The sequence below is a fragment of the Aptenodytes patagonicus genome, chromosome 5, assembly GCF_965638725.1.
Source record: "Aptenodytes patagonicus chromosome 5, bAptPat1.pri.cur, whole genome shotgun sequence".
Classification (NCBI taxonomy): Eukaryota; Metazoa; Chordata; class Aves; order Sphenisciformes; family Spheniscidae; genus Aptenodytes; species Aptenodytes patagonicus.
This window is the reverse complement of record NC_134953.1, coordinates 76,441,478-76,468,321: the sequence shown is the minus strand read 5'-3', so window position 1 is coordinate 76,468,321 and position 26,844 is coordinate 76,441,478. Positions and strand designations below refer to the sequence as shown.

General features: G+C 39.3%; 1 protein-coding gene across 5 annotated transcripts in view; it reads left to right on the top strand.

Moving 5' to 3' along the window:
• The window catches only part of BCAR3 (BCAR3 adaptor protein, NSP family member), a 118,785-nt gene that overhangs the window by 27,801 nt on the left and 64,140 nt on the right, over positions 1 to 26,844 (top strand). The window contains exon 1 of one of the 5 annotated variants that reach the window (XM_076337758.1): positions 9,791 to 9,859. The exons of 2 other annotated variants lie outside the window; for them this stretch is intronic. The gene's annotated coding sequence lies outside the window, so the exon portion shown is untranslated. Of the gene's footprint in view, positions 1 to 9,790; positions 9,860 to 26,234; positions 26,297 to 26,553; positions 26,742 to 26,844 lie in introns of those variants that run through there. 2 more of the 5 variants (XM_076337757.1, XM_076337759.1) reach the window with 2 other exon arrangements.

The window sequence follows — 26,844 nt, the reverse complement described above, 5'->3', positions numbered from 1 at the left end:
TACCCAAAGTTTTAAGAGGTAGTGGTGAGACATAGTCCTACAGTAAAAGATTACTTTACATTCATTTGAAACCTGATTCTCACTTATGTGTATAAATAAGCCGTGTTATGTCGTTATAGCAGCAAACTTTAAAGTGACGTGATATTCATCTTCCTTAAAAGCCCATAGGTCTTTTTCTGTAGTACTGAAAAGTTGGATGAGTCTAGTTTAAATTGGTAAAGAGGGTAGCAAAAATGCAGAGCTAGCTGGTACCAGCAAAACCCTGGTATTATACCTAGGAAACCTGTGTTTTTCTGAATTTTGCTGTGTCAGATGTGCTTCCACTAGGAGGAGTTGTCATCATATACTTATGCTGTAAGAGTATCAGACTTTGTGCTTTAATTATTTAACTCATTTGAAGGAAAATGCAATTACTTATAGTTCCAATGTGAAATATCTATACGGTTCACCTATATCTGACTGGCTTGTTGTACTTACTGCTAATTGGTATCAGTATAAATACGAAAGGAAGCTTGCAGCTTGTGATATCGTATGAGCAAACTTATGTTTGTCATTTGCATTTAGGGCAAAAATTGAGTGCGCTTCTTAGAGATTACAATTTATTTTGAATTTCATGTTTTCCATAGAATATTGTGATAACTTGAGATTTTCAGAATTTTAAGTTGTGTTTTAATAGTCACAGTTAAGGGAAAAGTTTGAAATGAAATGCCAGGACATCTAGAAAGCCCAGGAAAGAGGCAAGAGGGGAAAAAGTTAAATCTCTCATGTGAACAGTCTTAGCATTTTTTTTGTTTAGTTGTTTTTTGTTTAACATGTATGTTGCAAATACTGATTATGACTTAAAAATATGGTGTTTTAGAAGTTTAAATGTTTAAACCTCTTGGGTATCACAAACCAGAACTGAAGTTTTCCATGCAGCTTTACTATTTCGCTTCTCTTAAGGACCTTGATTTTTGCACTGAATCAAACAGCTTGTCGTGGTTTAATCTCAGTTGGCAACTAAGCACCACCCAGCCGCTCGCTCACTCCCCCCCACCCGGTGGGATGGGGGAGAGAATTGGAAGAGCACAAGTGAGAAAAAACTCGTGGGTTGAGATAAAAACAGTTTAATAATTGAAATAAAATGATAATAATAATAATATGATAATAATAATAATACACAAAGCAAGTGATGCACAGTACAATTGCTCACCACCCGCCAACTGATGCCCAGCCAGTCCCCGAGCAGCGGCCCCCCCGGCCAGCTTTCCCCAGTTTCTGTACTGAGCATGACGTCCCATGGTGTGGAATGTCCCTTTGGCCAGTTTGGCTGTGCCCCCTCCCAGCTTCTTGTGCACCTCCAGCCTTCTCAGTCGGCAGAGCATGGAAAACTAAAAAGTCCTTGGCTAGTGTAAGCATTACCTAGCAACAACTAAAACATCGGTGCGTTATCAACTTTGTTCTCATCCTAAATCCAAAACACTGTACCAGCTACTAGGAAGGAAATTAACTCTATCCCTGCCGAAACCAGGACACAGCTACAGTGACTTACAGTGCTGCCACTCCCCGGCTGTCTTCCCCATCCCTTTGCTGTAGTTGTTTCCACAACACAGTTGGCAGAAATAGGAAAGTCTGTGCCTCACTTGCTTTATTTCACAGTCCAAGATGGATTAAAAGGGTGTGTGTTTACATGCAGGCTGTGATCTGGGTGGCAGAGGAGTCCATAACTTGCAGCAGAATTTGAGAGGAGATTTAATGTCTCAGATTCGCACTTTTGCTGTTTGACCACTTCCTCATCATTACTTGCTTTGTGCCAGCACAAGCTTTTTCTGTGGCTGTACAGTGAAGGAAATGAGAGACCTGATTTGACTTGAAATAATAACCCCTTCCTCTGGGTCATTTTCTCTGCCAGATCAAGTCTGATCCCCTTCACTGCATGGTCAAGCAAATGCTAGTGCTGGCACAGCAAAGAAATCAGTGCAAGGGAGAAACAAGCGCCTGGAGTTGGAGGCTAGTAATAGATGGTAGCTACATAAACTGGCTTCAGCAGCGCTGCCACCAGACATGTAACCATAGCTGAAAGCAACTGAAGACTAATGGTTGTAGTCAAATGAATTTGACAGAGGAAAGCAAAGCAGTGTTTAGACAGTCTATTGGAATACGAATACATTTCTTCTCTATTCATTTTTACAGCTTTTATTCATCTCTTGAAAGCACAGTAGCTGAAGGCTTGATAGAACTGTAAGAAAATTGTTCTTTTTCAATATATTACTTGCACATTTGGTATAGACAGTATAAGTAAATATCAGTTCATGTTAGCTTATGAGTTTCTGCTATATTCTAGAGTCTCAGCTGAATTAATTTTAATGAGGTCTGGGTAGAGGAAAAAAAGGAAAAATAAGATTAAACACAAATAAAAAATGCATACCAGTTAGCCAAAGACCTTGGACTTCTTTTTTTTGTTGTTGTTTTGGTTTGATCCAAACCAAATTTTATTATTTGGGTTTTTTTATTTATCTGCCAAAGCAAAAAAATCTGTTATTTGCCTCTTCAGCACAGAAGGCAGCAAAATTGAAAATGCAACTGTATTTCTAATTTTTTTGAGAATATGATATAAAACCTAACAGTAGTTTAACACAGTTTATGTCAGCCATTACTGTATACTGCCAGCAGCGTGGTATGCACTGTGCAAATGCATAGTGCCAACGCATAGTGCCTTTGGAGTGGTCTTATTTATTTGCTTAGGCAGATAATATTTAGGATGCCGGTTGCTTTGACTCTACCAGCTTACCGCAAATTACTTAAAACCCCAGTATTTGTTTGCATTCTCCATATGTACAAATGCATTTATTTTAAATAGCCGATGTGACTCATTACACAGGAACGTCAGTCTTTGAATCTATTTTAAATTGGATATCTGAAAGAGAAATTCTCAGTACTTTCTTCTATGTTTCAGTGAAAATCACCACCAATCGAAATAATACACTGGAAAAAGTATAAATGTAATAGTGATGAAAATTCAGCTGTGTGATATGATTTATGAAAAACTGAGATTTTGTAATAAAGCTAACTGTAGCTAACACCTTGCTAGCTCTAGCAGATAACATTTGCACGGAAGGCTCATGTTTAGTAATTTGTCCTTTTAGTTTTCTTTCTTCTGTTCAGTTAATCCCTCTCAGCACAGTATGAGATTATTAAAATGAAGAAAATAAGTATATTAGATATGTGGTTTGACAGGTATTTTAGAAATTGCTAATTACTATTGCCTATGCTTTTTTGATAACTGCCTTCATTTTATGGATATTTTAATTGTAAGACTGCATGTGTTTTCCTTCTGTAGTATGAACAACACTAGAAAGGAGTCAACAAAGCAGATTCCTTATGTTCTTTTTGTGGTCAAGCTTACTGAGTACCTGCTCATACTCCCCCCACCGCCTCCCGCCATGTATACTTCCAGATTTTTTCTGAGATCTATTCAGTTGCCTGTTCCACTTCCTTCGCGTGCTGCCTTATGGAAATAGCTTGACCTCATATTTTCTCCTTTTCCAGTATTGTGATAGCACCTTGGCTCTTTTACTACTGCTTTAACTCTGCATGCTTACATGATACTGAGAATAGTTGTATGTCAGCAGCTGATTCATAAAGTGCAGAAGGCGTTAATATTTTAGGTCCAGACTGTATGGATGTAGTTGGTTTCCAAGAGAATTAAGTATGTTTTTCACTTTACTAGGCCACAGGTTTTCTGAACTTAAACTGCATGTCTTTATGTTGTCATAAGTAAAATAATTGGATCATCCACATTTTTTTCCATTATTTTCCTCTTCTTGTGTGTTTTCTACGTGTTATAACAGGGATTTATCAGAGGTACTACTTTGATCACTTTTATTTCTTTGTTTTATTTTGTTAAACCATTATCATTGTAAGAACATCAGGCTTTTTTTACATTATGTTCTTATGCTTTCTTTTTCCCTCTCCACCCTTGATGCCCTCTGCATGTGGTTTGTACATAGGTCACACACCCGTCTATGACACTTTCTTATGTAGGTAATTCTTCCCTTGTAAGATTTTTTTTTTTATGGAAGTCTAGATATGGAATCTGATTTTTGTAGTTATTACATGATGAGTAGTTGTCACCTATTATTCCTTTTCATGCAGTTAACCAAAACTTCAAGGTTTTGTATATTGTTCCTATGTGAAGAAAAAAAATGGGGGTAGCTTATCTTTGATGTCATCCAGTTTATATGCAATGTACCAAGCTCTGTTTCTGTGAATACAAGAAGATTGACACAGTAGGGGAAACAGGTTTTTTAGTCATAGTTTCCCACTCCTTTCAGCCATAGTCCTTGGCCCAAGAAGTGCTTTCTCTGGACTGTCTAGTGCACAGTGCCAGTATTTGTTTGATCAGTATCTGACACTTTGATTCTGCTGATGGATTGCTTTTCAGGTGTTTCTGCTGCTTCTGTCTCTTGCCCTGTCTTGCAGATGCCCTTCCCTTTTTGCTAGCAGAAAAGATGGAGGTGGCTTTATAATGCAATGTTTTTGATCAGTGCATTACCAACCTATAGTCTTGTTAGATTAGGAGAACCATGCTCAGTTCTTAACAAGAAAACTCCTGGTTTTCAGTTAAGGCAGTAGGCTAGAACAAGTCTCATGGAAATTATGGCAGTTTACCATCACTGTATTAACAAATCCTGGAGAAGAAGGTTACTTTTCTCACTAAGATGTTATCACTGCCATAGGAATGAAACAAGCTTTGGGTCATTGACTGGCATCTTCTGACTTTCCCACTCTGCATTTAGTACTCCTTTTACAGAACAGTCAGCTTCTGAGTTTTTTCCAAAATACACAGATTTACTGTCTTAAACTGTACTACTGACAACATGCTTTACGCTTGGCAAATTGTTTCAAGAAGGGAGAGGAGATATAGGAACATGACCTGGGCTGCAAAAGAAAAGGTAGTTCTTTTGTATTAAGATGGTAAAATCTCTGCGAGGTGACATCACAAACGTGATGACCACTTCCAGATTTCCTAGTTTTTCATTCTACTGCATTCAGAAACTGGCACTCCAATGGCAGAAACTTTCTGCTATTCAAACATGCGTTACAACAGAACATTCAAGAAATACCTGTCTATATTGCTTAGTTAAACATAAATAGTTAAGATGTGATCAGCAAAGAGAGCAGACCTTTGGTCAGTGTTATTACTTAGTGCCACAATACAGGACCTGAGGTGTACAACCAGAATGTTGTATGGGAAGATCAGCTTTATTGAGGCTGTAATTTAGAGAGTTTGTTGATTTCACTGATACCAGAGGAAAATAAAGGTGCATCTGAAAATGAAAGTACCTCTGAGTACACCTGAAAAGAAAACTGATGGGCCCTTGATTCAAGGGAGCTAGTTAGGAAGGCATGCAAAGTTCAAGTGATCAAAATCCTTAAGAAAACTCTTACTCATGCAGGTGTCCAATAAATCCATTTTTCCTAATAAATGATTGTGTCACAGCAGGAGGCTAGTCTTAATTTGGAAGTACAATACAAGTCAATTTTGCTGAAGTAGAAAAGGCACAATAAGAGAAATGACTTTCCAGATGAGATGAAGTTGCTAGCTCTGCCGGCTCACCTGAGTAACTCTGGGGGGGACAGGATTACACCAGGATACATGGCTTGCACCTTGTCATATTACAGCCTGAATCCCCAGGGGAGACTGGAAAAGGAGCATGACGAGTTGTCCCTGGGATACTTACTATATCCACATGGTGATTTTGAGTTGCTCAACCTTGGTGTCTTTGTAATACACACATACCCATTTTCCAAAAATTACAGTGAAGCTAATTGGACGAAACCATAGCTGAATTAGAATCTGGTATTACATATCACTTACCTTGTGTCTGGAGTATAACAAGCCAACATCAGCAGCAGCATCTTTTGATAGTTCTGGGATATTGTGATAGAGGAAAGAAAACTAATGAATTATCAGTAAAGCAAAGCATTGCGGTATGAACAGTTGGATTTAAAAGCTACATATAAAACACCTTTCTCTGTGCTTTTGCTTCAACTGTGCCCCAATATGTACGACTGCAACTGTGAGCATGTTTTTAAGATAATACAGAAAAGCACTCCAAAAGTAAAAGCTAAGTTCAGTCCAGTAGATCAGAGTGCCACCATAGGAACCTCCCATTATTACCCATTTGATAACTTTTTGGCAGCAACTTCATTTCATAAAAGCCTCTGAACAGCTGGTGTTCAGAAACAGAACTGTACAAACCTAGGCTGGGTTTGAATTGTTTATTTTGATGTAAAAACCCCTGAAATTGTATAAATGATGTGAGTAATGCTGCAAGACCTTCCACACAAGGATTTCAAAACACTGTGACTTCACTCTTGAGCTTGTTAAGTAAGAACAGAAGAAAAAGTCTCACTGAATAAATAGAAACAAGTCATGGAGCAACCATGGTTTTATCCCATAAAAATCTGGTGACCTGACTAAACCTATGACGATCTCTATTGCAGGAAACCTGAGAGGTACAGGAAGTGACAGTGTTTAGAATGGGTAAATAGAACATAGATCTTGTATCGCCCTCCAATAAATGCTGTCATCTTATGTTTTTGTTTGTTTCCTTCCTTCCTCTGGAAAGGAAGACTATTAATTTCTCAGTGGGGAAAAAATATGTGCCCAACATCTGCCACACACTTTGCCAGTGTGTTTATAATTGTATTTTGGATGTTAAAAAATGTTTTCATTACCTGCCCTAAGCAAGCGTTAATCCTATTTTCAGAAATAAAAATAAACAGTGTAGAAGTAGAAGAATAATAGGAAATTCCCTCTGCCTAAAACCAGTTCTCATAATGATATATTTAGGGTCTTTTACAATTTATTTTGTAATTCCATTTTACTCTTAACCTTGAGCAGGGTCTGAATATATCTCGTGTCCTGACCACTAGGTTGTACCCTGCATCCAATTAACAGTGTAATACTGGTTAAATAAGAGATGTTTGAGTTAATGTTTCTGTTACCTTTCTTCACCAAAACTACCATTAGCAGAAGGATCAGAAAGGCAATTAGTTATCTTGTGGGAGAAAGGAGATTTTTTTTTTTTTTCCCCTCCTTCAGCTGTAGGAACAAATTTTTCATGAAAACAGTAGGGAAAAATCTACACAGGTGTCAACAAAGACTTAATAGCATATGAAAGTATGCCATAAAATAATTACGTTCAAAGGTGTAAGTGCAGTACATTTGAAAACAATACATCTTGTATCTTTCGGTGTCTTGTCACATAAGGTTAATGTCATTTTCTGCTGGCACTTGAATTTCCTTTGGTATGGGGGTTTGGAGGCGGTGGGGTTGGTGGTGGGGTTTTTGGGGGGTTTTGTTTTGGTTTTTTTTTTTCATTTGGTATAAATTAATAACAGAGCAAATGCAGCTGGCCAAGTAAGATTAGATAGCCCCTGTTTATCACTATATTGCTTAAAGAGAATGTTGCTCTGTGGAAATTCTGGGATTCCTTTCACGCTTAGTGCAGAATTTCTCTTTATTCTGGAATGATAAGTGTGGTGACTCTCCACCAATTCTTGTAGGTATTTTTTAATTGTCATGTACTAGCATGGAATTTATTTTTTTAGACTATGAATTTTATATTTCATTTTGAAGTTGTTAAACAGTTTTGAAAACAAGTTCCTTCATGACAACAAAATTAAAGTCTGTGACTGAATTAGAAGTGTATGAACAAGAAAAGAGCTATTTGTCCATGGTTTTACTAATGTCCTAATCAACTAGCTGTGTTTTCCTTTTATCTCCCTGAAAATTGTATGCCTTTCATGCTGACCATCTTGCAATCTGAAAGTACCTGTTTAAAGCAAGCCAATAAATGAAAGATTTCAGTGGCTGAGCTTGTCCTCGCCTCACGTAAGAATGTTCTTTGTGGCTTTAACATTCCTCAGAGAAATTCTTTTGTGGTGTGTCCATTAAATGTTGAGATTTTCTGATTGATATTACTCCACAAGATGCCCTTAGTTACTGTAATACCACCATTCTTTAGATGTATACTGGTCATCCATAGCCTGCAATATTTTCACAATAATAAAAAGCCTGCAATAAAGCAAGTAATATAGTGGAGTATTCTGGTGGAGGATAGAGGGATTTCATTATGTGACTTGCAAATTAACAGGTTTGTTCTTTAATAGATCATGAAGTGACAAATTCCAGGATTACTACTTCTGCAGTATAATGGTGTATGTGTCTCTGAAGTGTAACCATTTTGACTTGTTTCCAAGGTCGACCACTGAGGCAAAATTCATAGTGGCTTCCAAAACCATGTCTGATCCAAAACATCGTGTGTCTTACTAACGATACTTGTTCTAATTTAAATGCTTTCAAAATATTTCTAGGAACGTATTGTACTTTAACACAGGTAATACTGCTACTGTGGCCTACCTTTCTGCAGGACAGCATTTTTGGTTTTGCAATTTGTATTTAAAAAAAAGAAAAATAAAAGCTTCAGCACTTTCCTAGTGTTCCAAGAGTTATGAAAACGCTAAACAGCTTTCCCTATCTGACAGCAACACTGGCTCTCTGCTGACCGTAACATGTCAGCCTTTGGGCAGCTTCTTGTCATGTGTTCAGAGTAGACAGATGTGTTGGAACAAGCCGTTTGTGGCTGGAAAGTCATAATTCCAGTTGGTTTATACATAGCTAATGAGCAAGTACTTTTCCTGAAGTATGGAGAGGAAAATCTTCAAATTAAAAAAAAAGTATCAAAAATATATGATTAAAGACACTGCATGTCTGAACATGAGCGTTTCCTGCTTCTGGCACCAGTGCGCTGATAGGAAATGTTCAGGTCACAAGTTACAGATTTAGAACTGGGCATCCTTGAATGTATTTAGGATATGCTCAAACTTGCAAATAGAAATCTCTTCACAAACTCAGCAGTTCTTTGGAAGTTTAAGTATTTGTTTATGTCGATCTTACATAACTGCTTACATAGAGCAGTGATGTTGGGAGAGTATTTTATGTGTCTATCTTCTGTCTTCCTATGTCTATCATGTGTCCATCTTAATGTCTATCTTTTACTTCATTTTAGCAACTGGGAAAAAAAGTGACAAAAAGTATTTTTATTTACAGATAACTCAAATTCAGATGACATCATGATGGAGACCAAACTGTAACAATCTCTCAGTTGCTTTTGTCGTAGAAATACTCCGTAACAGGTTGACTTTAGCTATGTTCACATCTTGGACAAACACCCACCACAGAATCTTGTTCATTTTGACTGTCTTGCAGAATATGCAGTTTCATTCACTTCCTTCATATTCCTACAGATAACACTGCTCCTTTTGCTATTCCTCTTCATTTTGTATATTTTGTCATATGTGTTACACATGTAAGAAGAATGGCATTATCACTGAATGAGCACATTGAGGAACATTCTCTTTTCATACAAAGGCTGAGTATTTTTTAATTGATACTACAGTATTGAGTGACTGGTGTTTCATCTTCTAAAAGATAAATTCAGATGTGAGAGCTAAACAAAATATAGTCTTCAACATTCCCTGTTTGTATGAGGATTACAAAGAAACAATGAATTAAATGTAATAATCTTAATGCATAGATAACTACCTATTACCAAGCGGCCAAGAAAGTATTAATCTCTTTGGCTATAATGGTAGAACTTCCATGCTATTAAGTGCTTTCTGAGTTGTTCAGTCGTTTAATATTCCTAAGCAATAGTATTTTTAATTGGGTTTTGTTTTTGTTTTTCAGAGTCAAAGGCATTGTGAGGTGAGGGAATAGATAATGAAGTATCTACCCATTTCTAACTGGCTGACCCAGCTTGGTCTTGCAGAATATTGCACGCTCTTTGAACAATGTGATGGCGTAGGGGTAAGAATTGGCTTTTTCAATAAAATTCTTGAGAAAATGTCAAGCAAGATGATATAATGCAAGTGATTAATGTTCCGTGACATGATGTTGGAGCAAAAAACCTAAAGGCTAATAGTTTGCTTTTGTCTTAGGAAAGGGGAAAAGAAAACCAAGGTCTTTTGTAACTGTGTACTAAAACACAGAGAAATAGAATCACTTACTGGTGAGCTAGATAAAATGAGCATTTTACTGTTTCTAATGCTGCTTGTCCTACATTACTTTTAGCTGTCTCAGATTGGAACAAATGGACACGCTCACCAGAGCAAGAACACATAGATAACTTTTGTTCTGCAAAAGTTATCAAACAAGTTTCTTTCTTAAAATTCAGAACTAGATAAAATATAAACTTATGTGCTAATGGTTATATGAAGTTGTTTATAGGGAAATGGATACTATGTGGCTTAAGAATAATCTTCTCTATTGAGCAAATACCACATTACAGAAGGACCTTACATCAGTCATCTTGAAGATCCCTAGAAATTTATTTAGAAATTCTTAGGAAGCCCTTTTCCCACAGGTCTGTCTCGATCAAAATTTCCTCTTTAGTGTCTATTTTGTGTTTTCAGTTCTTATCATCCCTGTACACATTTATTTACACTTGCATACTATATCATCGATTAAACGCTGCTTTGACATGTTTTAATTCTGACTGGCTGTATTCCTAATCCGGAAATTAAATGTAAAAAATACAATCGAATATTCTCAATAACTCAAAATATCCTTGGATTCACTTTTAAACAATTTTTTTAGAATTTTCTTTGTCACTAATCAAAGTTTCATGAAGTGGTACTGAAGTTTATTTAAAATTGGCTTCTGTGTTACATCTGTGCTGCTTGTATACCAGAATTCTTAATGAGTGTCATGGTAATCTCAGAATTCAAGCAAAATAAAAATAAAATTATTTTAAATATAAGTAGAATTTGCCACAACTAGGAAAAGGACAGCATTTTCTACTTTCTCAAATGGACTCAGCCAGTAAGACTTAATAACGTTTTCCAGCATGCTTCTATGTGATTCACACTACCATTGTAACACAGAAGACAGTAGCATAGAACTATGGGACAGTTGTTTTGACAGGCAACAAACAAAAAAAACCTGCAGCAAAGATAGTTTACAGCTTACTGAGCCTGAAAGCTGCCTGTAAAAAGTTTTTGCTGAAGTGCAAAACTTAAAAATATGCTTAGTGCCTCATTCTGGATACAGTGGACTTTTTTTTTTAAGTTCAAGGCCATGAGTCAGAATTTCAGTTCTGCAATATCTGTAGATTACAAGCGTTATATCATTTCTTAGTTGCTCAGCCAAACTGAATATTTTCCTGAAACAAAACTTTAATTTGAGAAAATGCCTGACTTACCCTGACTTCACATATTTACTAACCTGCTTAATACTAGGCATATGCTTAACAACCATGTTGAACCAAGCTTCTAAGTTCTTGAAAGTCTAAGTAATTGCCTTTGATGTCTTCTACTTTTAAAAATAATTACTAATAACTATTTACACTGGGGTTTTTATCTCTGCAGTAGAAGGTATGATTATATCCGTTTTGCTGAGGAGGACAGTGATGCACAGTTTCTTGAATTAAATTGTTCTTAGCTAAGTAGTAAATTCATGGCAGTAGAAGACAGAGTTCTTGGGTTTCAGTCCACTGCTCTAGCCAGTTCTTAAGCCAGACCAGAAAGCACTTATGATCTTGAATGAAGAAGGAAAACTTCAAGGCAGGAGACTCTTCTCCCTGGCAAATAAAATTTCCACATATTAGTGTTGTCTGCTGCAAAATGCAGCAAGTTCTTTAAAACTACAAAAAAAACCCCAACAAAATGTGTCTGTAAAAGCTCCCACTGTGTTACCCTCAGCATATGCTGTTCAGTACTGGAGTTAACACCAACCCTTTTTGTGCTCCTCCTTACAAGCTTTTTGCTAAAGTTTGAAGAGCAGGCATATTGCATTTGTACTTCTTTGTGTGTGGTTTTTCTTGGATGTTGATTTTGGGGTTTGGGGGGAAGGGTGTTGGGTTTTTTGGAGAGAAGAAGAGGGAGCCTCTGTCACTGTTGCCAAAGCTGAAAAATCCTTTCTACTGAAATGTGCATTCATCATTAGTACCAATTTTTGCTTTTGGGTAAACCTAGAAAGGGATAAAGTAAGAGTAATAATTATTCAACTCCCTTCTTTCATGTTATTAGACGCATATGAGGTATCATTTGAGAAACACTTGATATGACATTTTCAGGCATGGCTGAATTTCCCTAACAGCTTTTGAAACAGTTATAGCTAGTGACACAACAAATTGAGGCTTTCAGCAGTTAGAGGACTACTCAGTCTAAATCAAAGAATGCCACGCTTTTGCAGTGGTTTTAGTTTGAAGGAAAGATTCAAAACTTACAATTTCAAAACCAGTGGCTCACTTAGAGTAGAAATCTGTGTCAATTGTCTTATTTACACAGTGAAACAATGTGATTTTATATTTTAGGGTCCTAGGCCTGACTTGTCAAATCTCCATTAGAACAGGCCGCTTTTAGTAATATGACTTGCCAGTAACAAAATGGAGTACATCCTATGTATTTCTCTTTATCTGATCTACAGTGAAAATACAGAACAGTAAGAATAAATACGTTTGATCATAAATTTTCTGCTTTGGATGTGTGTTCTTTTTGCTCTGAAAGATGTCATCATCAAATGAAGTTTTGTACATACTTATAAATCAACACCAAATTGAAATTTTGTACTGGCTTATAAATAATGCCTTGAGTTATTCAGCAGCTTATTTTGAAAACAAAATAGTAATGATTTTGTGGAGAGAAAGGGGAATAAAAGTGAACAGCTCAGGTTTGATTACCCAAATGCATTATCTGGAAATTTATGTTCTTCAAAACAGTGTCACAACCCATGTTATCTATTAATTACAGTGAATATCCTCTTGATTATCCAAAACCTTCCTTTCCAATATTATTACACCCCTCAGTTCACTCTGGGATTTATCTTCCTTCATTAGCTTAAGTGCAATTGGCATACTAGCACTTTTGGGGTTTTTTTATTCAAAGGAGTAATAGCTTTTAGAAACTCTCCAGCTGTCTTGGCCAGTTCTGTTTTGAGAAAAAATTTAGAGGCAATGAATTAATGTTTTAAAAGAAAAATTCTTCATCCCTTCACTGACACAGCTCATCACGACAAAGGGGCTTCATATAACACGTAAATATACTTACGTTTGCTGTTACGTAGCTTACAGTATCAGAAACAGCAAACCTGTCTGAAAGAAATTTGAATTCTCCTGGACTAATAGGTATAGTATGTTCCTTACTCTGGCATTTGCTACAGAACGTACTCCATCAGAAGTCGATCTTAGATAAATGGGAATTGAAAATCAAGTCCACCGAACACACATCATTTCTGATATCCTGCTGCTTCAGGAGGTAGGAAAAAAGAGAGGTGACATTTCCATGTTGTCTCCTAAAGACTAAGAGAATGAGTTAAGGCAACTTTCCTTTCACGAAGAGAGGACAAACTAATACTCTGATTCAGCCTAGGATACTGCTCTGAATACAGATCACAGGGGTACTTTACATAGACAATAAGAAGAATAGCTAAACATTAATCTTTTGGCAGGGCTTTAAAAAAATAATATAACCTGTACTTTTTTTAGAAGTTGTCGTTTAGAAAAGGCTCCACTTTCATATCACTTTCTATTGCTCTCACAGTCTTCAGCTTAACAAGATACAGTAACGTTAACAGATCATAATTGACGGAAGACTGTGTCACAAATGTCTTCCTCGCTTGGAAAGATCATATCAAAAGGTCTAAACTAAACTATTCTGTGTATATGCCACCTCATCCCTAGTGAGGAGAGAGGAAGAGTGTTTACACAGGCAGTCCTGACCCTCCTTTTCCATTTGGGACTTTGCTATGAATTAAGATTTGATCGCTACATCTTTTGTTGCTTTTATGATGCCTTTATCAGTTCAGCATCAAAATTCAACTCAAGTTCGTGAGAGTTGGAACAAGCCCTGTAAGACATTCTATTCTGAGTGGAAGGATACAGTGAGGTGTTACTCAGCTATGACTTATTGTACAGGATATTTTGAGAATAGTTAACAAGATAACAAGATACAAGTATTATGTAGTCTGCCCAATAATTCTAAAGATCACTGCCTAAGGCTTTTACAAATTTATTGTGAAGCAGTGATTCACTTGACTAACATTCCTGCTTTTACCCTCTCTTGGTCAAGATAAAAAGACTTTTGGAACATGTGTAGGAATCAAATATTCATAAAATGTGTTTAGCTACTTTAACTTTTCAGAAGAAACTAGAACTGGTTGTGTACAAGTAGATCAGTGTATTTTCTCAATGTTTTCTGAGGAGTTCAAAATTGGTTTAACAATTACGTAACTTCTACAATTAATTGGTTTAACTTTCTTTAAAATATGAATATAAATATGACATTTTTTAACTGCTACTGTGAACAGATTAGGAAATTATTCAAGTTGATTACTGCAGTGAAACTAGACGTATTTCAATTAGAATCTATTTTCATGTGGCTTTGGGACTGCATTTTGTAACCTTTTCAGGTAGTGGAGTGAGGAATATATTACAGTTCTCAATGTAACATTTTTTCAGAGGAAAGGACTGTTCAAACTGCCATTCACATGGTGAATTGATTTATAGATAGTTATGTAACATTTCAATCAACTCACTGGAACATTCCAAATTCTATTAATATAGCTACAACTCGTGATTGTTCCGCTTCAGATATGTTGAGCTAAATCTAGTCTTGCCGTACTGCTGGTGATTTCAGTGAATTTGAATTTGAGTCAAACATTTTATCTCCAAACTGGAGTGTATATATTTCTTGGCCTCTGGACTTACGTCTTGCAAGGTGACAGCATGATGCCATTTGTTTCTCTTTTTTTGGCAGTTAAGTGCTAGAATTCTTTAAGCTAAGTTCTAGTAAAAGTAGCGGTGGTTCATATTTTTATGGGAATTTATCTTGGTGAGCAATGTTTTTGTTCACTCTCTGGTTTTGGCTAATGAAAACAATTAAGTGTATAATTGAATTATGTGCTTGAAAAATAGAGCCAAAATGACCTCTGAGTTGTTCTGTTTACACCAGGATATTTACATCCTAGATAGCTTTGCCTATTGTATTAAAGAATTCTGGGAAGGCTGCAAAACAGATCAGCTCAGTCAGTCATACATGAGTGCAGACTGTTTTGTTTTCACAGTAGGGACTAATGGTTGTTATCTAGTCTCCAGCCTATTATGACATGGTTTTGTTTTGTGTCTGTCTGTGACAGAGTGCTGTGTCTAGGAGCAAAGTGCCTAATCAGTTACACTGAAATTCTTGTTTTCCAGCACTGAACTGTACTGAAGTCAGACATCAGAAAAAAATTTTTTTTTAAATCTTCCATTCTATTAAATAAATACTAATGTCCTACTAATGTACTTACCAGTGCGGAGCAAAGGCGATATTATTCTGTTTGCTGTTATTTTGAGCTTTAAACACCACTATTGTATTTGTTGCTGGTTCAACAGTTTCCAGACAGTGCTTAATGTGATGTCACTTTAATATGTAAGCATTTTCACAAGGTTAATTTTATAGGACTAAGCATTTCTTTGTACAGTGAAGTTAAGTTTTGGAAAATTTTGTCAAAACATTTTCTGTTTTCTAAAATGTTATCTGGTTCTGAAACTGCTTTGAACAGAACATGTCTCGGTACACTAAGACTTGGATTCATACCGTCTAACTCTAGCTACCTGAGCTGTGTTTCCACAGTAATTAACATAATGCCCAGCAACACATTTGACCTGGATCGAATACATGCACGTGATCACATATATCTGTTGAATTAGGCAGAGTACACAATACGAAGTTCACTACCGTTGTGCTTTTACGCTATCTTTATGCCAGCCAATGGTAGGGAAGTGATTAGAATAATTGCTTTGACATGAGTAGCATTAGGTAATCAGTAGAAAAATAACCATTCAAAATTGTTAAACCACTTCAGTCCAGCAGAATGAATTTTAGAGTGGATCAGTGCTTTGAACAATGGGGCTCTGATATTTTTGATCAGTATTAGAAAACTGAAAGGCTGCTGTGCCATTGACTCTTGACCTTAATTGAAGCTGGGCTTCCAAAATGCCAGCCTAAGCAGTCTGTGCCCTCTTCAGCTTTCCTTTAGCTGCTTTTTCCCATCTCTGTATCATTCCTTTTGTTGTTTGTAAAACTATCCTGCAGCTGCATGGTGAACCCATTGGGAAATTTATCTGGCTGAAAACTTTTTTTCACGATGAACCACGACACCCTCATATTCATCCAGATCAAGTCCCCAGCCAGTTCACTGTTCAGCTGCACAAACACTTGTACAAGTATGAACGGCCAAGGAAGAGACAGCAGAGGTGAGCCCTGGTGGCTGAAACAGCCCCGCTGCCTGAAGTGAAACTGCAGCTGAAGATGTTCTGTTAGGAGGCAAGTCACTGTGCTCCCTCTGGGTATTAGAAAGAGACAGATGAATTCAGCAGATAATTCAGTCCACTTTCAATTTGAATTACCTTATGTAGGTCTCTATATTTTTTTTGTTGATTGTAGAGAGATCCCAGGATGGCTGACTTCCTGGCAGGTCACTCAGCAAGTGCTGACAGCTGGTGGAATGAATTTAGGCCTACAAGCTACAACTGCAGTTGGCCTGGAACATTTCATCTCTTCTTCTGAGTGCAGCCTTCCAAATTTCAAGAAAGCGTTTGTTTCCTTTTCTCTAAATCCTGATGATCTCAAATATTTGCTTAGGGCTTATCACTATATTTCATTTCCTTGCTAATCAAAATACGCAAGTGGAAAAATGTTTCCAATTTCTTCAAACTTTCTTCCTAAGTGCAAAATTGTTACCAGTTCTGAACATATTTCCTACCACTGTTTCATGAACAGATGACCGCATGGCTGTGTACTGAGTCAAACTGATAGTTGCTCGAGTCCAGGATCTTGTATCAGGTAGTGGCAAAGTAGGTGTCAAGTGAAATGTGAAAGAGCACACCAACCCGTAGTGATGCTTTCCCAGAATACTAAGAATTTAATCTAACAAAAATGAAGTTTCAAAAAGGTATGAATGTGAAGAGCCATAAATACTCTTTGCACAATCCTTTTGCCTGTATCTTGACTTTACTTTTGATGTGCACTGCAGCACATTCTGGATCTCGGTGTCCTGCCATCTAGGCCAGTATCCATTCATGTATTCATAGCATGCTGTGACTCCTTTGAGATGTACCTTTTGTTTTCTGTTCCAGGGAAATTGTAGAGTCAGAGGGTGGGGCCTGCAGCTTGCCTGGGCTTGTCCCAATATGGAATCAAGATGCATCCAAAATTCGGGTACTAAGCCACTCCGAAGTAAAGCAAAATATGGGCTGTGCTTCTGTCTGTGCTTATAGGAATGTTCTCAGCGGCTATCTAGAACCTTTTTGTAGTCTTAGAAATGTTTGATTGGCATTGCAAAGAAGCCAGGAAATAACATATCCTCTTCTAGAAGTAGCTTCTTCTGGTATGAGAGAAACTGATGACAAATTAGGTGTAATCTGACTCCTGTATTGCACAAGAAGGTCTTCCTTCCCAGAGCGTGAGGCATAGCACTCTGTCCTGTAACGATGAGCAGCTCAGGACAGACATCGTGAAAGCTATAGCCCGGTACTTACAGAGTAGCGCTCCAGGAAGGAGCCGTGGTTTTCTCAGTATCCTCTAATACAACTAAAGCAGGTTTTGATGGTATGTGGGATGCTATGTGGGATTGGGACAAAGTGATATTTAATCATGTTACCATATCGTGCTACAGTCTTTAGGAGTGTGGTTTTATTATGATTTATTACCTATAGTAAAAGAATAAATCATGCTTCAGATGTGTTGAGGAATCCCACGATATTGTGACCGGCTCCTTCGGTGCGGTAGAAATGTTACCTATAGAGAGGGTAATGTAAGTATATAAATGCAAATGTCTATTTTGATATAATAAAAAAATACCTTGGATGTTGCCTTGGATGTTGACATGGGAGATATTTCTTGGTTCCTTTATAACCATGAATTTAAATACAGAATTATTTTGGAAAGCTTTGTATCATTTGACTATTAAAATGTTTGTGTACATTTGTAAGTATTCGTGATGTACTTTTCTATACATCATTAGTTGAGTTTTGATATATAGAAAGATATATAGAAAGCTAAGTGACAAGAAGGGGTTTTTTATGAGGTGTTCTAAGAGCTAGAACTTTGTTTTTCCAGTACCTTCTTTTACTGAGCTGAATTCTGATTAATAACATTTTATGGCTTAATGTGATTTCATTAATATCTTAGAGTGTTTTCCTTTGAGAGGCTACAGGTATAAAGAATCTTTCCTTTTTTTCTTGTATGGATTTTCTTATACAGAGAGATTGCAGTTTTAATAGGATATTTATTTAGATCTTTTGTAATTTTATTTGTCATACAAAGAAGGCCAGCCTTAATGGATTTAAATAAAATATATGTATTGACATAATTTATTGTGGGTGAATATAAAATAATATGCAAAACCTGAATTAGATTAAATGTAATTAATATTCCATAACTTCCTGCTTTTGGTGGGGAAAAGAGATTTTGCATTTAAATTCTTAAATAACTGTTTCTGCATATGTTGTATTTCTTGCTGTGCTGCAGTAGTATAAAGTTAAATATGAAGTGCTTTCTTGCCATGTGGGTCTTCTCCTTGTCGTTCATTATATAGAAGACCTAAGATGTGTGCTATTAAGAAGAAAGATGAGCAAGCAGTACAGATCCTTGCTTGTGCTTGGGACAATATAAATAGAGACAAGTCCATCTTCCAAGAAGGTGTAAAATAATTGAGGGACTCCCTCATGTGTTTTTATTAGATGGCCAAAATATTTAGCATAAAGCCATAACCGGTTTTGCCTTGTCAAACCCAAATATCTTGCCTTTGTCACTCTCAGATAAAGCCCTTTTACTCATTCTGGGTTTTTTGCTTCTCTTTGAAACATTACAAATACAACCAGAGTGCTTTGGAGCAGTGGTATGTAGTGTCAACCTGGCAGATTCCAGACTAGTGCTAAAGTATTCTGGTAGCTTTGCCAATAGATGGAGAGGAGGCTGCTTTGAACACTTTCATCTGCATAATAGTTAGAGGTGGTATTGCTACCTGTGTGGTCTATTTTGCTCTCACTGAGAGATACAAGGATGCGAAGTTTGTTGCCATTTCTGTTTGAGGAGGTCAGAAATGTAGATGCTGTTACAAAGTTGTAAACATATACCTCTGTACCATTTCATCTGTTGAAAGTTCCAAATCTGTTTCTTGCTGCTTTCTGGCCTTCTGTTTACCCTTGTCTCTACATCAGTTATGTTCTAAATGAAAAACTCCCCAACATCTGTCACATGCAAAGAAAGGCTGTTAATTCCCTTGTATTTGAGACTTTTTACAGAAACATGGGAAAACAGAAGCTTACAAGGAAATCTTAGCTCCATGGTAACAGTTCTTCCACTGCTAGAAGCAAAGAGAGGTAAATAGACCCCCTGGTAAAAAGGAACCCACAAAACCTTGTCCAGCTTCTTTCTGGTATTGTGTTCCAGTTTAATATGTCATTTACCAAAACTAGTCAATAAAAGAAGCTGGGTTTAGTGCAGTTTTACCCAAGTATTTCAAACTTCTGAAACAGGTCTGTCTAATCTATGCCAGCACAAGTTGTTTGACACGATTTTCAATACCAAATTGAAGGGGGGAGGGAGGAACACAACATGTTATTGTCACAGAATATGTGAAATAATTTATTTTTACTAATTTTTTTACTACTAATTGTTTTTTGTTAATGATGATAGTTTTCTTGTATTATATCTGACAAGGGCTGCACTTAGGTTTTTTGGTTCTAGCAGTGGCTGATACTAGCTGACTCAAACACATGAAATTCTGTAGCTCTGCTAACTTCTGGTAGCTACAGTGAAAACTTTTTTTTCCAAATCCTTCCAAAAGTTTTGGTTTCTTTCTGACTTAAGACTTACAATAATGAGCTGCAGATTAGAAGAGTTTAACAGTAAACCAATTCCTGTTGGAAAATACTGATTTGTCAGAACTCAAGTTTTTAGCCAGTAGTAAATGAAGGTCAGACATCTGGTATTATATGTGCCCAGTTTGTACTCTTCTAGGTCTGCAAAAATTAAATGTGCTGTAGCCAGAAACTCCAGCAAGCCAGAGCATGTTCATGCTCCAGTTTGTCACTGAATGAGCTAAGGTTTATATAACTCCTCAAACTCTCCTGCATTATTTCCCCAGGGCTCAGTACTGGGGCCGGTCTTGTTTAATATCTTTAATATCTTTATCAATGATCTGGATGAGGGGATTTAGTGCACCCTCAGTAAGTTTGCAGACGACACCAAGTTGGGCGGGAGCGTTGATCTGCTCGAGGGTAGGAAGGCTCTGCAGAGGGACCTGGACAGGCTGGATCGATGGGCCGAGGCCAACTGTATGAGGTTCAACAAGGCCAAGTGCCGGGTCCTGCACTTCGGCCACAACAACCCCATGCAGCGCTACAGGCTTGGGGAAGAGTGGCTGGAAAGCTGCCTGGCGGAAAAGGACCTGGGGGTGTTGGTCGACAGCCGGCTGAACATGAGCCAGCAGTGTGCCCAGGCGGCCAAGAAGGCCAATGGCATCCTGGCCTGTACCAGAAATAGTGTGGCCAGCAGGAGTAGGGAAGTGATCGTGCCCCTGTACTCGGCACTGGTGAGGCCGCACAGGCTCGAATACTGTGTTCAGTTTTGGGCCCCTCACTACAAGAAGGACGTCGAGGTGCTGGAGCGTGTCCAGAGAAGGGCAACGAGGCTGGTGAGGGGTCTGGAGAACAAGTCTGATGAGGAGCGGCTGAGGGAACTGGGGTTGTTTAGCCTGGAGAAAAGGAGGCTGAGGGGAGACCTCATCGCTCTCTACAACTCCCTGAAAGGAGGTTGTAGCGAGGTGGGTGTCGGTCTCTTCTCCCAAGTAACAAGCGATAGGACGAGAGGAAATGGCCTCAAGTTGCGCCAGGGGAGGTCTAGATTGGATGGGAGGAAAAACTTCTTTACTGAAAGAGTGGTTAAACATTGGAACAGGCTGCCCAGGGAAGTGGTGGAGTCCCCATCCCTGGAGGTATTTAAAAGACGTGTAGATGAGGCACTTAGGGACATGGTTTAGTGGGCATGGTGGTGTTGGGTCGATGGTTGGACTCGATGATCTTAGAGGTCTTTTCCAACCTCAATGATTCTATGATTCTATGATTTCCAGGATGATCACCTATGGGACATTTCTGCTTGCAAACTTCTCTGAGGCTAGGGATCGCGAGGCTTCTTGACTCTGACTCATAACAGACAGCTCTTCGGGAGTTTCTGAAAGACCTGGTGTCTCCAGACCCAAGACAGACCAAATAGCAAGACTGGATGTTGGTAGCTTTGTTATGGAGGTCTGGTTAGCTGCTGACTAAACTTGTCTGTTTCAGTTGGCAGCCGGGGGGGACCTTAGAAAGCACAGTTGCCATAGCTCATAGTTTTCCAACAAAATATTGTCAGATTTCAAGTAGTGGAGCATTTTTCACTTCGTATTGTCATTCTAATTTGGCCTGATACGTCTTCGATTAATTTGAAAATTACCAGCAAATAAACTTGATTTCCTAGCCAACAGCTACGCTGGTCATTATTTTTTCTATGTGGCATCTGTGGGAGTTGAGGGAATGTAGCATTTTGTTTGTTTGGGTCCTTTCTTTTCTAGGACAAGTCTACAGTAGAAATGTGCTTTGACTTCTGTTTATCAGGAAATCTACAAGAACTGCTGTGTGAGCGATCCATGCATACCATGTCCTCATCTTGTGTAGTTACTTCTGCATTTTATCATTGCAGCTGCACAGCAGTGCTTTTAGAGTAGGTGTATTTTCTCCCAGTCATTTTAGGAAGACTGGAATTCTGATGTTTAAGGTCAAACTGAAAAGTTCCAGTGAATCCTCTTGTTTTGTCCCATCATCTCTTTTGTTACCGTAAGCCAGGCACATTTTGAAAATGGTCTCTCAAGAACTGGCAAGTACCCAACTCTTGGCATGATTAAGGTACGCAAGCTACAGCATCCCAGGTCTTGGGACCTAGGTCCCAGTTATGTTCCTCCTCACTCATCTGTTTAGATAGCTGCTTGTGTAAGTGTCTTTGCACTAGGTGAAAAGATGCACCTGTACATAATCCCTTCCTTCAGAAAGCAGAAGTCAAGGGTGACCACAGAAGGCCATAGTAGTGCGTGATGTGTGGCCAGCGATGGCCAGCACACTGCTGGTTTCTCAGCCTCCCCTAGGCTGATGTCACGAAGAACAGTGCTTCACCACTAACGTTTCTGTGGCAAGGTGATACACAGACAGCATGATGCCTTATAGATAAACAGATGATTATGGGGTATGGCAGGTCAACACGGAATGCTGATGGGGAGGGCTTGACGGAGGTGCTGTGCTCGTTTCAGGACATTGGTGCTTCCAGACTTCATCCCACATCTCAGTAAACCCATTTCCAAAGTAGATACAAAGTATGAAAACAACAAAAATTTTGCAACAAGGAATGTAACCTAGCATAACTCAAAGTAACTCTCAACTACTATAGCTAGTGTAGGCAGTCCTGCGAATTCTTCATTCTTACAGCTTGCAGACGAATTCTCTTTAACAGCTTTGCATCAAGTACGTACCAGGATGGGTTGTGTAAATTGTCATATGTGAAGACAAAGACCAATTTTCAATTTCATCTGAAGACAATAAAACTCTTAGGAAAAGGATGTAGTGACTCATACAAGAATAATCACAGTTTATGCAGGGCTGCCCAGCTACCAGTCCCATTACTTAGCACCCAGTCATGTTACTAAGGAAATTACTTCTCCTTTTCTAGTTCTTATTCATAAAACATGACAATGAACCATGACATTACTTCCTATGTAATTACAGTGCCTGAAAATTTCCTGAGTTTTTAGAATCAGCCAATAGAGAACATCTTATGTGCTAACCGATCTGAGTTTTTGGCATGCTTTTAGATGTTTTTTTACCTGAACTGTGGAACATATGGTTTAGATAAAGAAGAAGCCAGACATTTTCCTTTATGCAATGAGGAAAATAATAGTGTAGACTTCTGTAGCATCTTCCACTTGATAAACTGATAAAGTACTATACAATCTTCCCTGTGAAAAATATCTACCACTCTGATGTATGTTACAAAAATGTAAGTATAGGTCTGTCCTGGTTCCCCTGGCTGGGATAGAGTTAATTTTCTTCCTAGTAGCTGGTATGGTGCTGTGTTTTGGATTTAGAATGAGAATAATGTTGATAACACACCGATGTTTCAGTTGTTGCTGAGCAGTGCTTACACTAGTCAAGGACTTTTCAGCTCCCCATGCTCTTCCGACTGAGCAGGCTGGAGGTGCACAAGAAGCTGGGAGGGGGCACAGCCAGGACAGCTGACCCCAACTGGCCAAAGGGACATTCCATACCATGGGACGTCATGCTCAGTACATAAACTGGGGGGAGTTGGCCGGGGGGTGGCGACCGCTGCTTGGGAACTGACTGGGCATTGGTCGGTGGGTGGTGAGCAATCGCATTGTGCATCACTTATTTTGTATATACTTTTTAAATTAATATTAATTTTTTCCCTTCCTTCTCTGTCTTATTAAACTGTCTTTATCTCAACCCACGAATTTTATTCCCTCCCCAATTCTCTCCCCCATCCCACTGCAGGGGGGAAGTGAGCGAACAGCTGTGTGGTGTTTAGCTGCCTGCCGGGTTAAACCACAACAAGGTCATACATGAAGTAAATGGGTCAGAATACTAGAACTGAAAGTGTAATCCAGGTATCTTAACTCCTCTTTCTGTATTCTCACCGTAATTCAATTTTGCTTGCACAGGACATATTAGTGAGGCATTTTGGTGTCCAAGATGGAATCACAGTCCGTTGGTTTTGGTTCCTTTCTTTCTTTTCCCCTGCTCTTCCCCTCCCTCCCCCAGGCATATTTTGAAGAAAGATTGTGCCTGAAATATCCTATGGGAAATTCCATAGATTGTTACTTGTGGCAGTGAAATTGTGGAATCCGTCACTGTGCCTGCAACATTTCTGGTACCTCTCTGTCCTCGGTACTTACCTGGTTTTGCACAAGTGGCAATGACAAAAGCAGAGTACCATCAGCTAGTCAAGATTTGCTAGCTTTCCTAGTTCACCAGTGGCTCAAATGTCATTGCATTTGGGGAAAAACTTAATTGAAAAAAGATTGGAGTGAGTTTTTGTTGTGCATTTAGGCCTCATTTTGTGTGAAATTGGTTTGTATTTTGATCTTAACGTCAAGGTTCTGTTCAGTGTCAGTATGATGTTATAATTTTCTGTAATTTGGGGGGAGAAAGTTATGTAAGTGTAGAAGTCTGCATCCATCAGCATGCCACAAGTGGTGACTTATGTCCTAGCACCAGTGAATGAATCCTTTGGGAAACTGTTGTCTTCCACATTTACCTCAACTTTTCTGTTTTGGAAGTTGTTATAGTAAAAGGTGTGTGGCAATACCAACAGTGATAATGCTTTCCTACCGCTCATGCTTGCCTTGAAGAACCAAAGTGGGGTTGCTGTGGGAAGGGGAGCGCCAGTCAGAAATGCCACTGTGAGCTTCCTTTGCCTTGGTATATTAGACAAATTTAATTTCCCTTACTGCATATTTGAGCACTCTCTGCCTTTATTTTTTTTCTCTCATGTTATAGTAAACTTCGTCTTACTTGAAAGATGCAAAGATACTGTCTTACGCAAAGATTCTACTCATATCTATGAAAATTCCCAGACTTTTCCAAAAACTTTCCTACTTCTGCAACATACATGATGGCTAAAGAATCTTGTCTTGATGAGCTAAATGTTTCTTAAGCTCTAGCTACACTTCAAAGGAAAGTCCAGTGCTCTTTCTGTCTTGAATTGCTTCATTTTTAAAAAAACTCATTTCGCTGTAAGATATTTTATCTTACATATTTTATTGCAAAATTCAGTGTTCTGGACAATGCATAAAAACCCAAACTACAAAGAGGTAGATATCCTAGTTCTACCCAGTACCCAGAGATGTCATTGTGATAAGGCACCATGTGGAATTTTAATCCAGCTGTTGTCACCATTGGATGTCGCTTAACTTGTTTGGAGTGAGAATATCACAGATGCATTTATTTTTGATGATTGGTTTGGTAAAACATAGAGGTCCTGGAAGGTGAATAATCTGCTCCTTACTGACATTTATCATTTAGGTAGTTTAGGACCACAACTTCAGCAACATCATGTCGTCAGGATCTGAAGTAGATACATCAGAAGCTTATTAAAACTAGCCCTGGTAAAAATGGGGAGAGAGAGTGAAAGGATTGAACATTAAAGTGAAATGAAAATAGTGCATGGAGAGGATCTCCCAAAACAGAAGAACCATACAACTGGTAGGGATTAAATATTTAATGTCAAAATCAATTAAATGTTTGGTTAGGCAGAGAAATATTTGCCTCTGGAAAGCTAATGCCGATAGGATAGCTGTGAAGAGGTTTGCAGAATGTTGGCTTATGAATTCTGACAAGAGGGAAAGAACAGTGTTATCAAGATTGCTTTGGATAACTGGAATAACTGCGGCAAACCCAGGGAAACGTTGGCCAGGCTGAGCCAACAGGGAAGAGGCAAATACAATGTTAAAGAAAAATTTGATCTAGACAGTGCTTTAAAAGTCAACTGAGTGTGCCTTGATTTCTATTTAAGCAAAAGCCCTTCGGCTGAGTCAGTGGTACAGCTGAAAGTGCCTGAGGTAATTTGTTAAAGATGAATGTCTATAATTCTCCGATTGTTTTAAAGGGTGTACTTTACAAAAGGAGGTTAACTAGCCATCTGTTCTGTCAATAGCTCTCGATCCTTTACAGCTATTTGACTCTTCGTTTTAGAAAATGCCTTTTATACCACCGACCTGTTGCACAAACGTCATGTAACGTGGTGGGATGAGGGGGGAGTCTGCTAACGTAAGTAAATTGTGTGTGTGTAGTATGTAATAGACTCTGAATTGTCCGTGAACAGGGTGGATTTGGGAAACTGCTAGCTTTTGCTGTAGTGCTACTTTGGGAGGCGAAATTATGGAAGTCAGGCTCTTAAATCCACGGAAAAGGGCGAGGAGAGGTCACCGCACGCAAACGGCTTGTGTGCGGGGGGTTCGGCGAGGCTCGGCCTGACTAGCCTGCGGAGGGGTGTGGTTGGAGAGCCGTAAATCGCGGCCCGGCGCTGGCTGCGCGGCTCAGAGCGCCTGCGGCCGCGGCGCTGCCTGACCTGCTGCACGCAGCCGACGGCCGCGGGGGGCCGGAGGGGCCGGCCCGGCCCGACGCCACCTCCCCGCGCCCGCCGGTGCCGCGCTCCCCAGGTGAGTGGCGCCCGGGAGTCGGTCGCGTTTGCTGGGGTAAGAACGTGAGAGTCGCGGAGCCGGGTCCGTCCTTTCGCGGCCCGGGCGAGCGAGCGATAAGGCGCTCTTGGAAGGCTGCGGCTGAGTCACCCTTCGGTTATCGCGAACTGCTCTTCTTCAGGGCAGGCTGGTGCAAGTGTACGCGCCGGCTCCTGCCGCGGCACGGCCACACCTTGGTTGGGCTCTCCCGAAGAACGTCCCGGTTCACTTACTGGAAGCGCTCCGGACCGCTGGTGGTTGCGGCGCCGGCCTCCGGCCACCCCTTCCTCCCGCCCGGCTGCCCGCTCCCCCCGGCACCGCCGCCCGCGGGGCTCCGCAGCCCCGGGGGACCTGGACGGGACATAAACCTCCGACTAATCCCCAGAAAGCCCGGAAAGAAGCGGCGGCAGCAGCAGCGATCGGACCGGTAACGGCGGGGACTGCGTTGTCTTCTCGGGCAGAGAATGAAAAGCTGGTTTTGCGCGTGAGCGTCCCTCTGTCCCTCCACCTCTGTCGGGGCAGGGAACGGA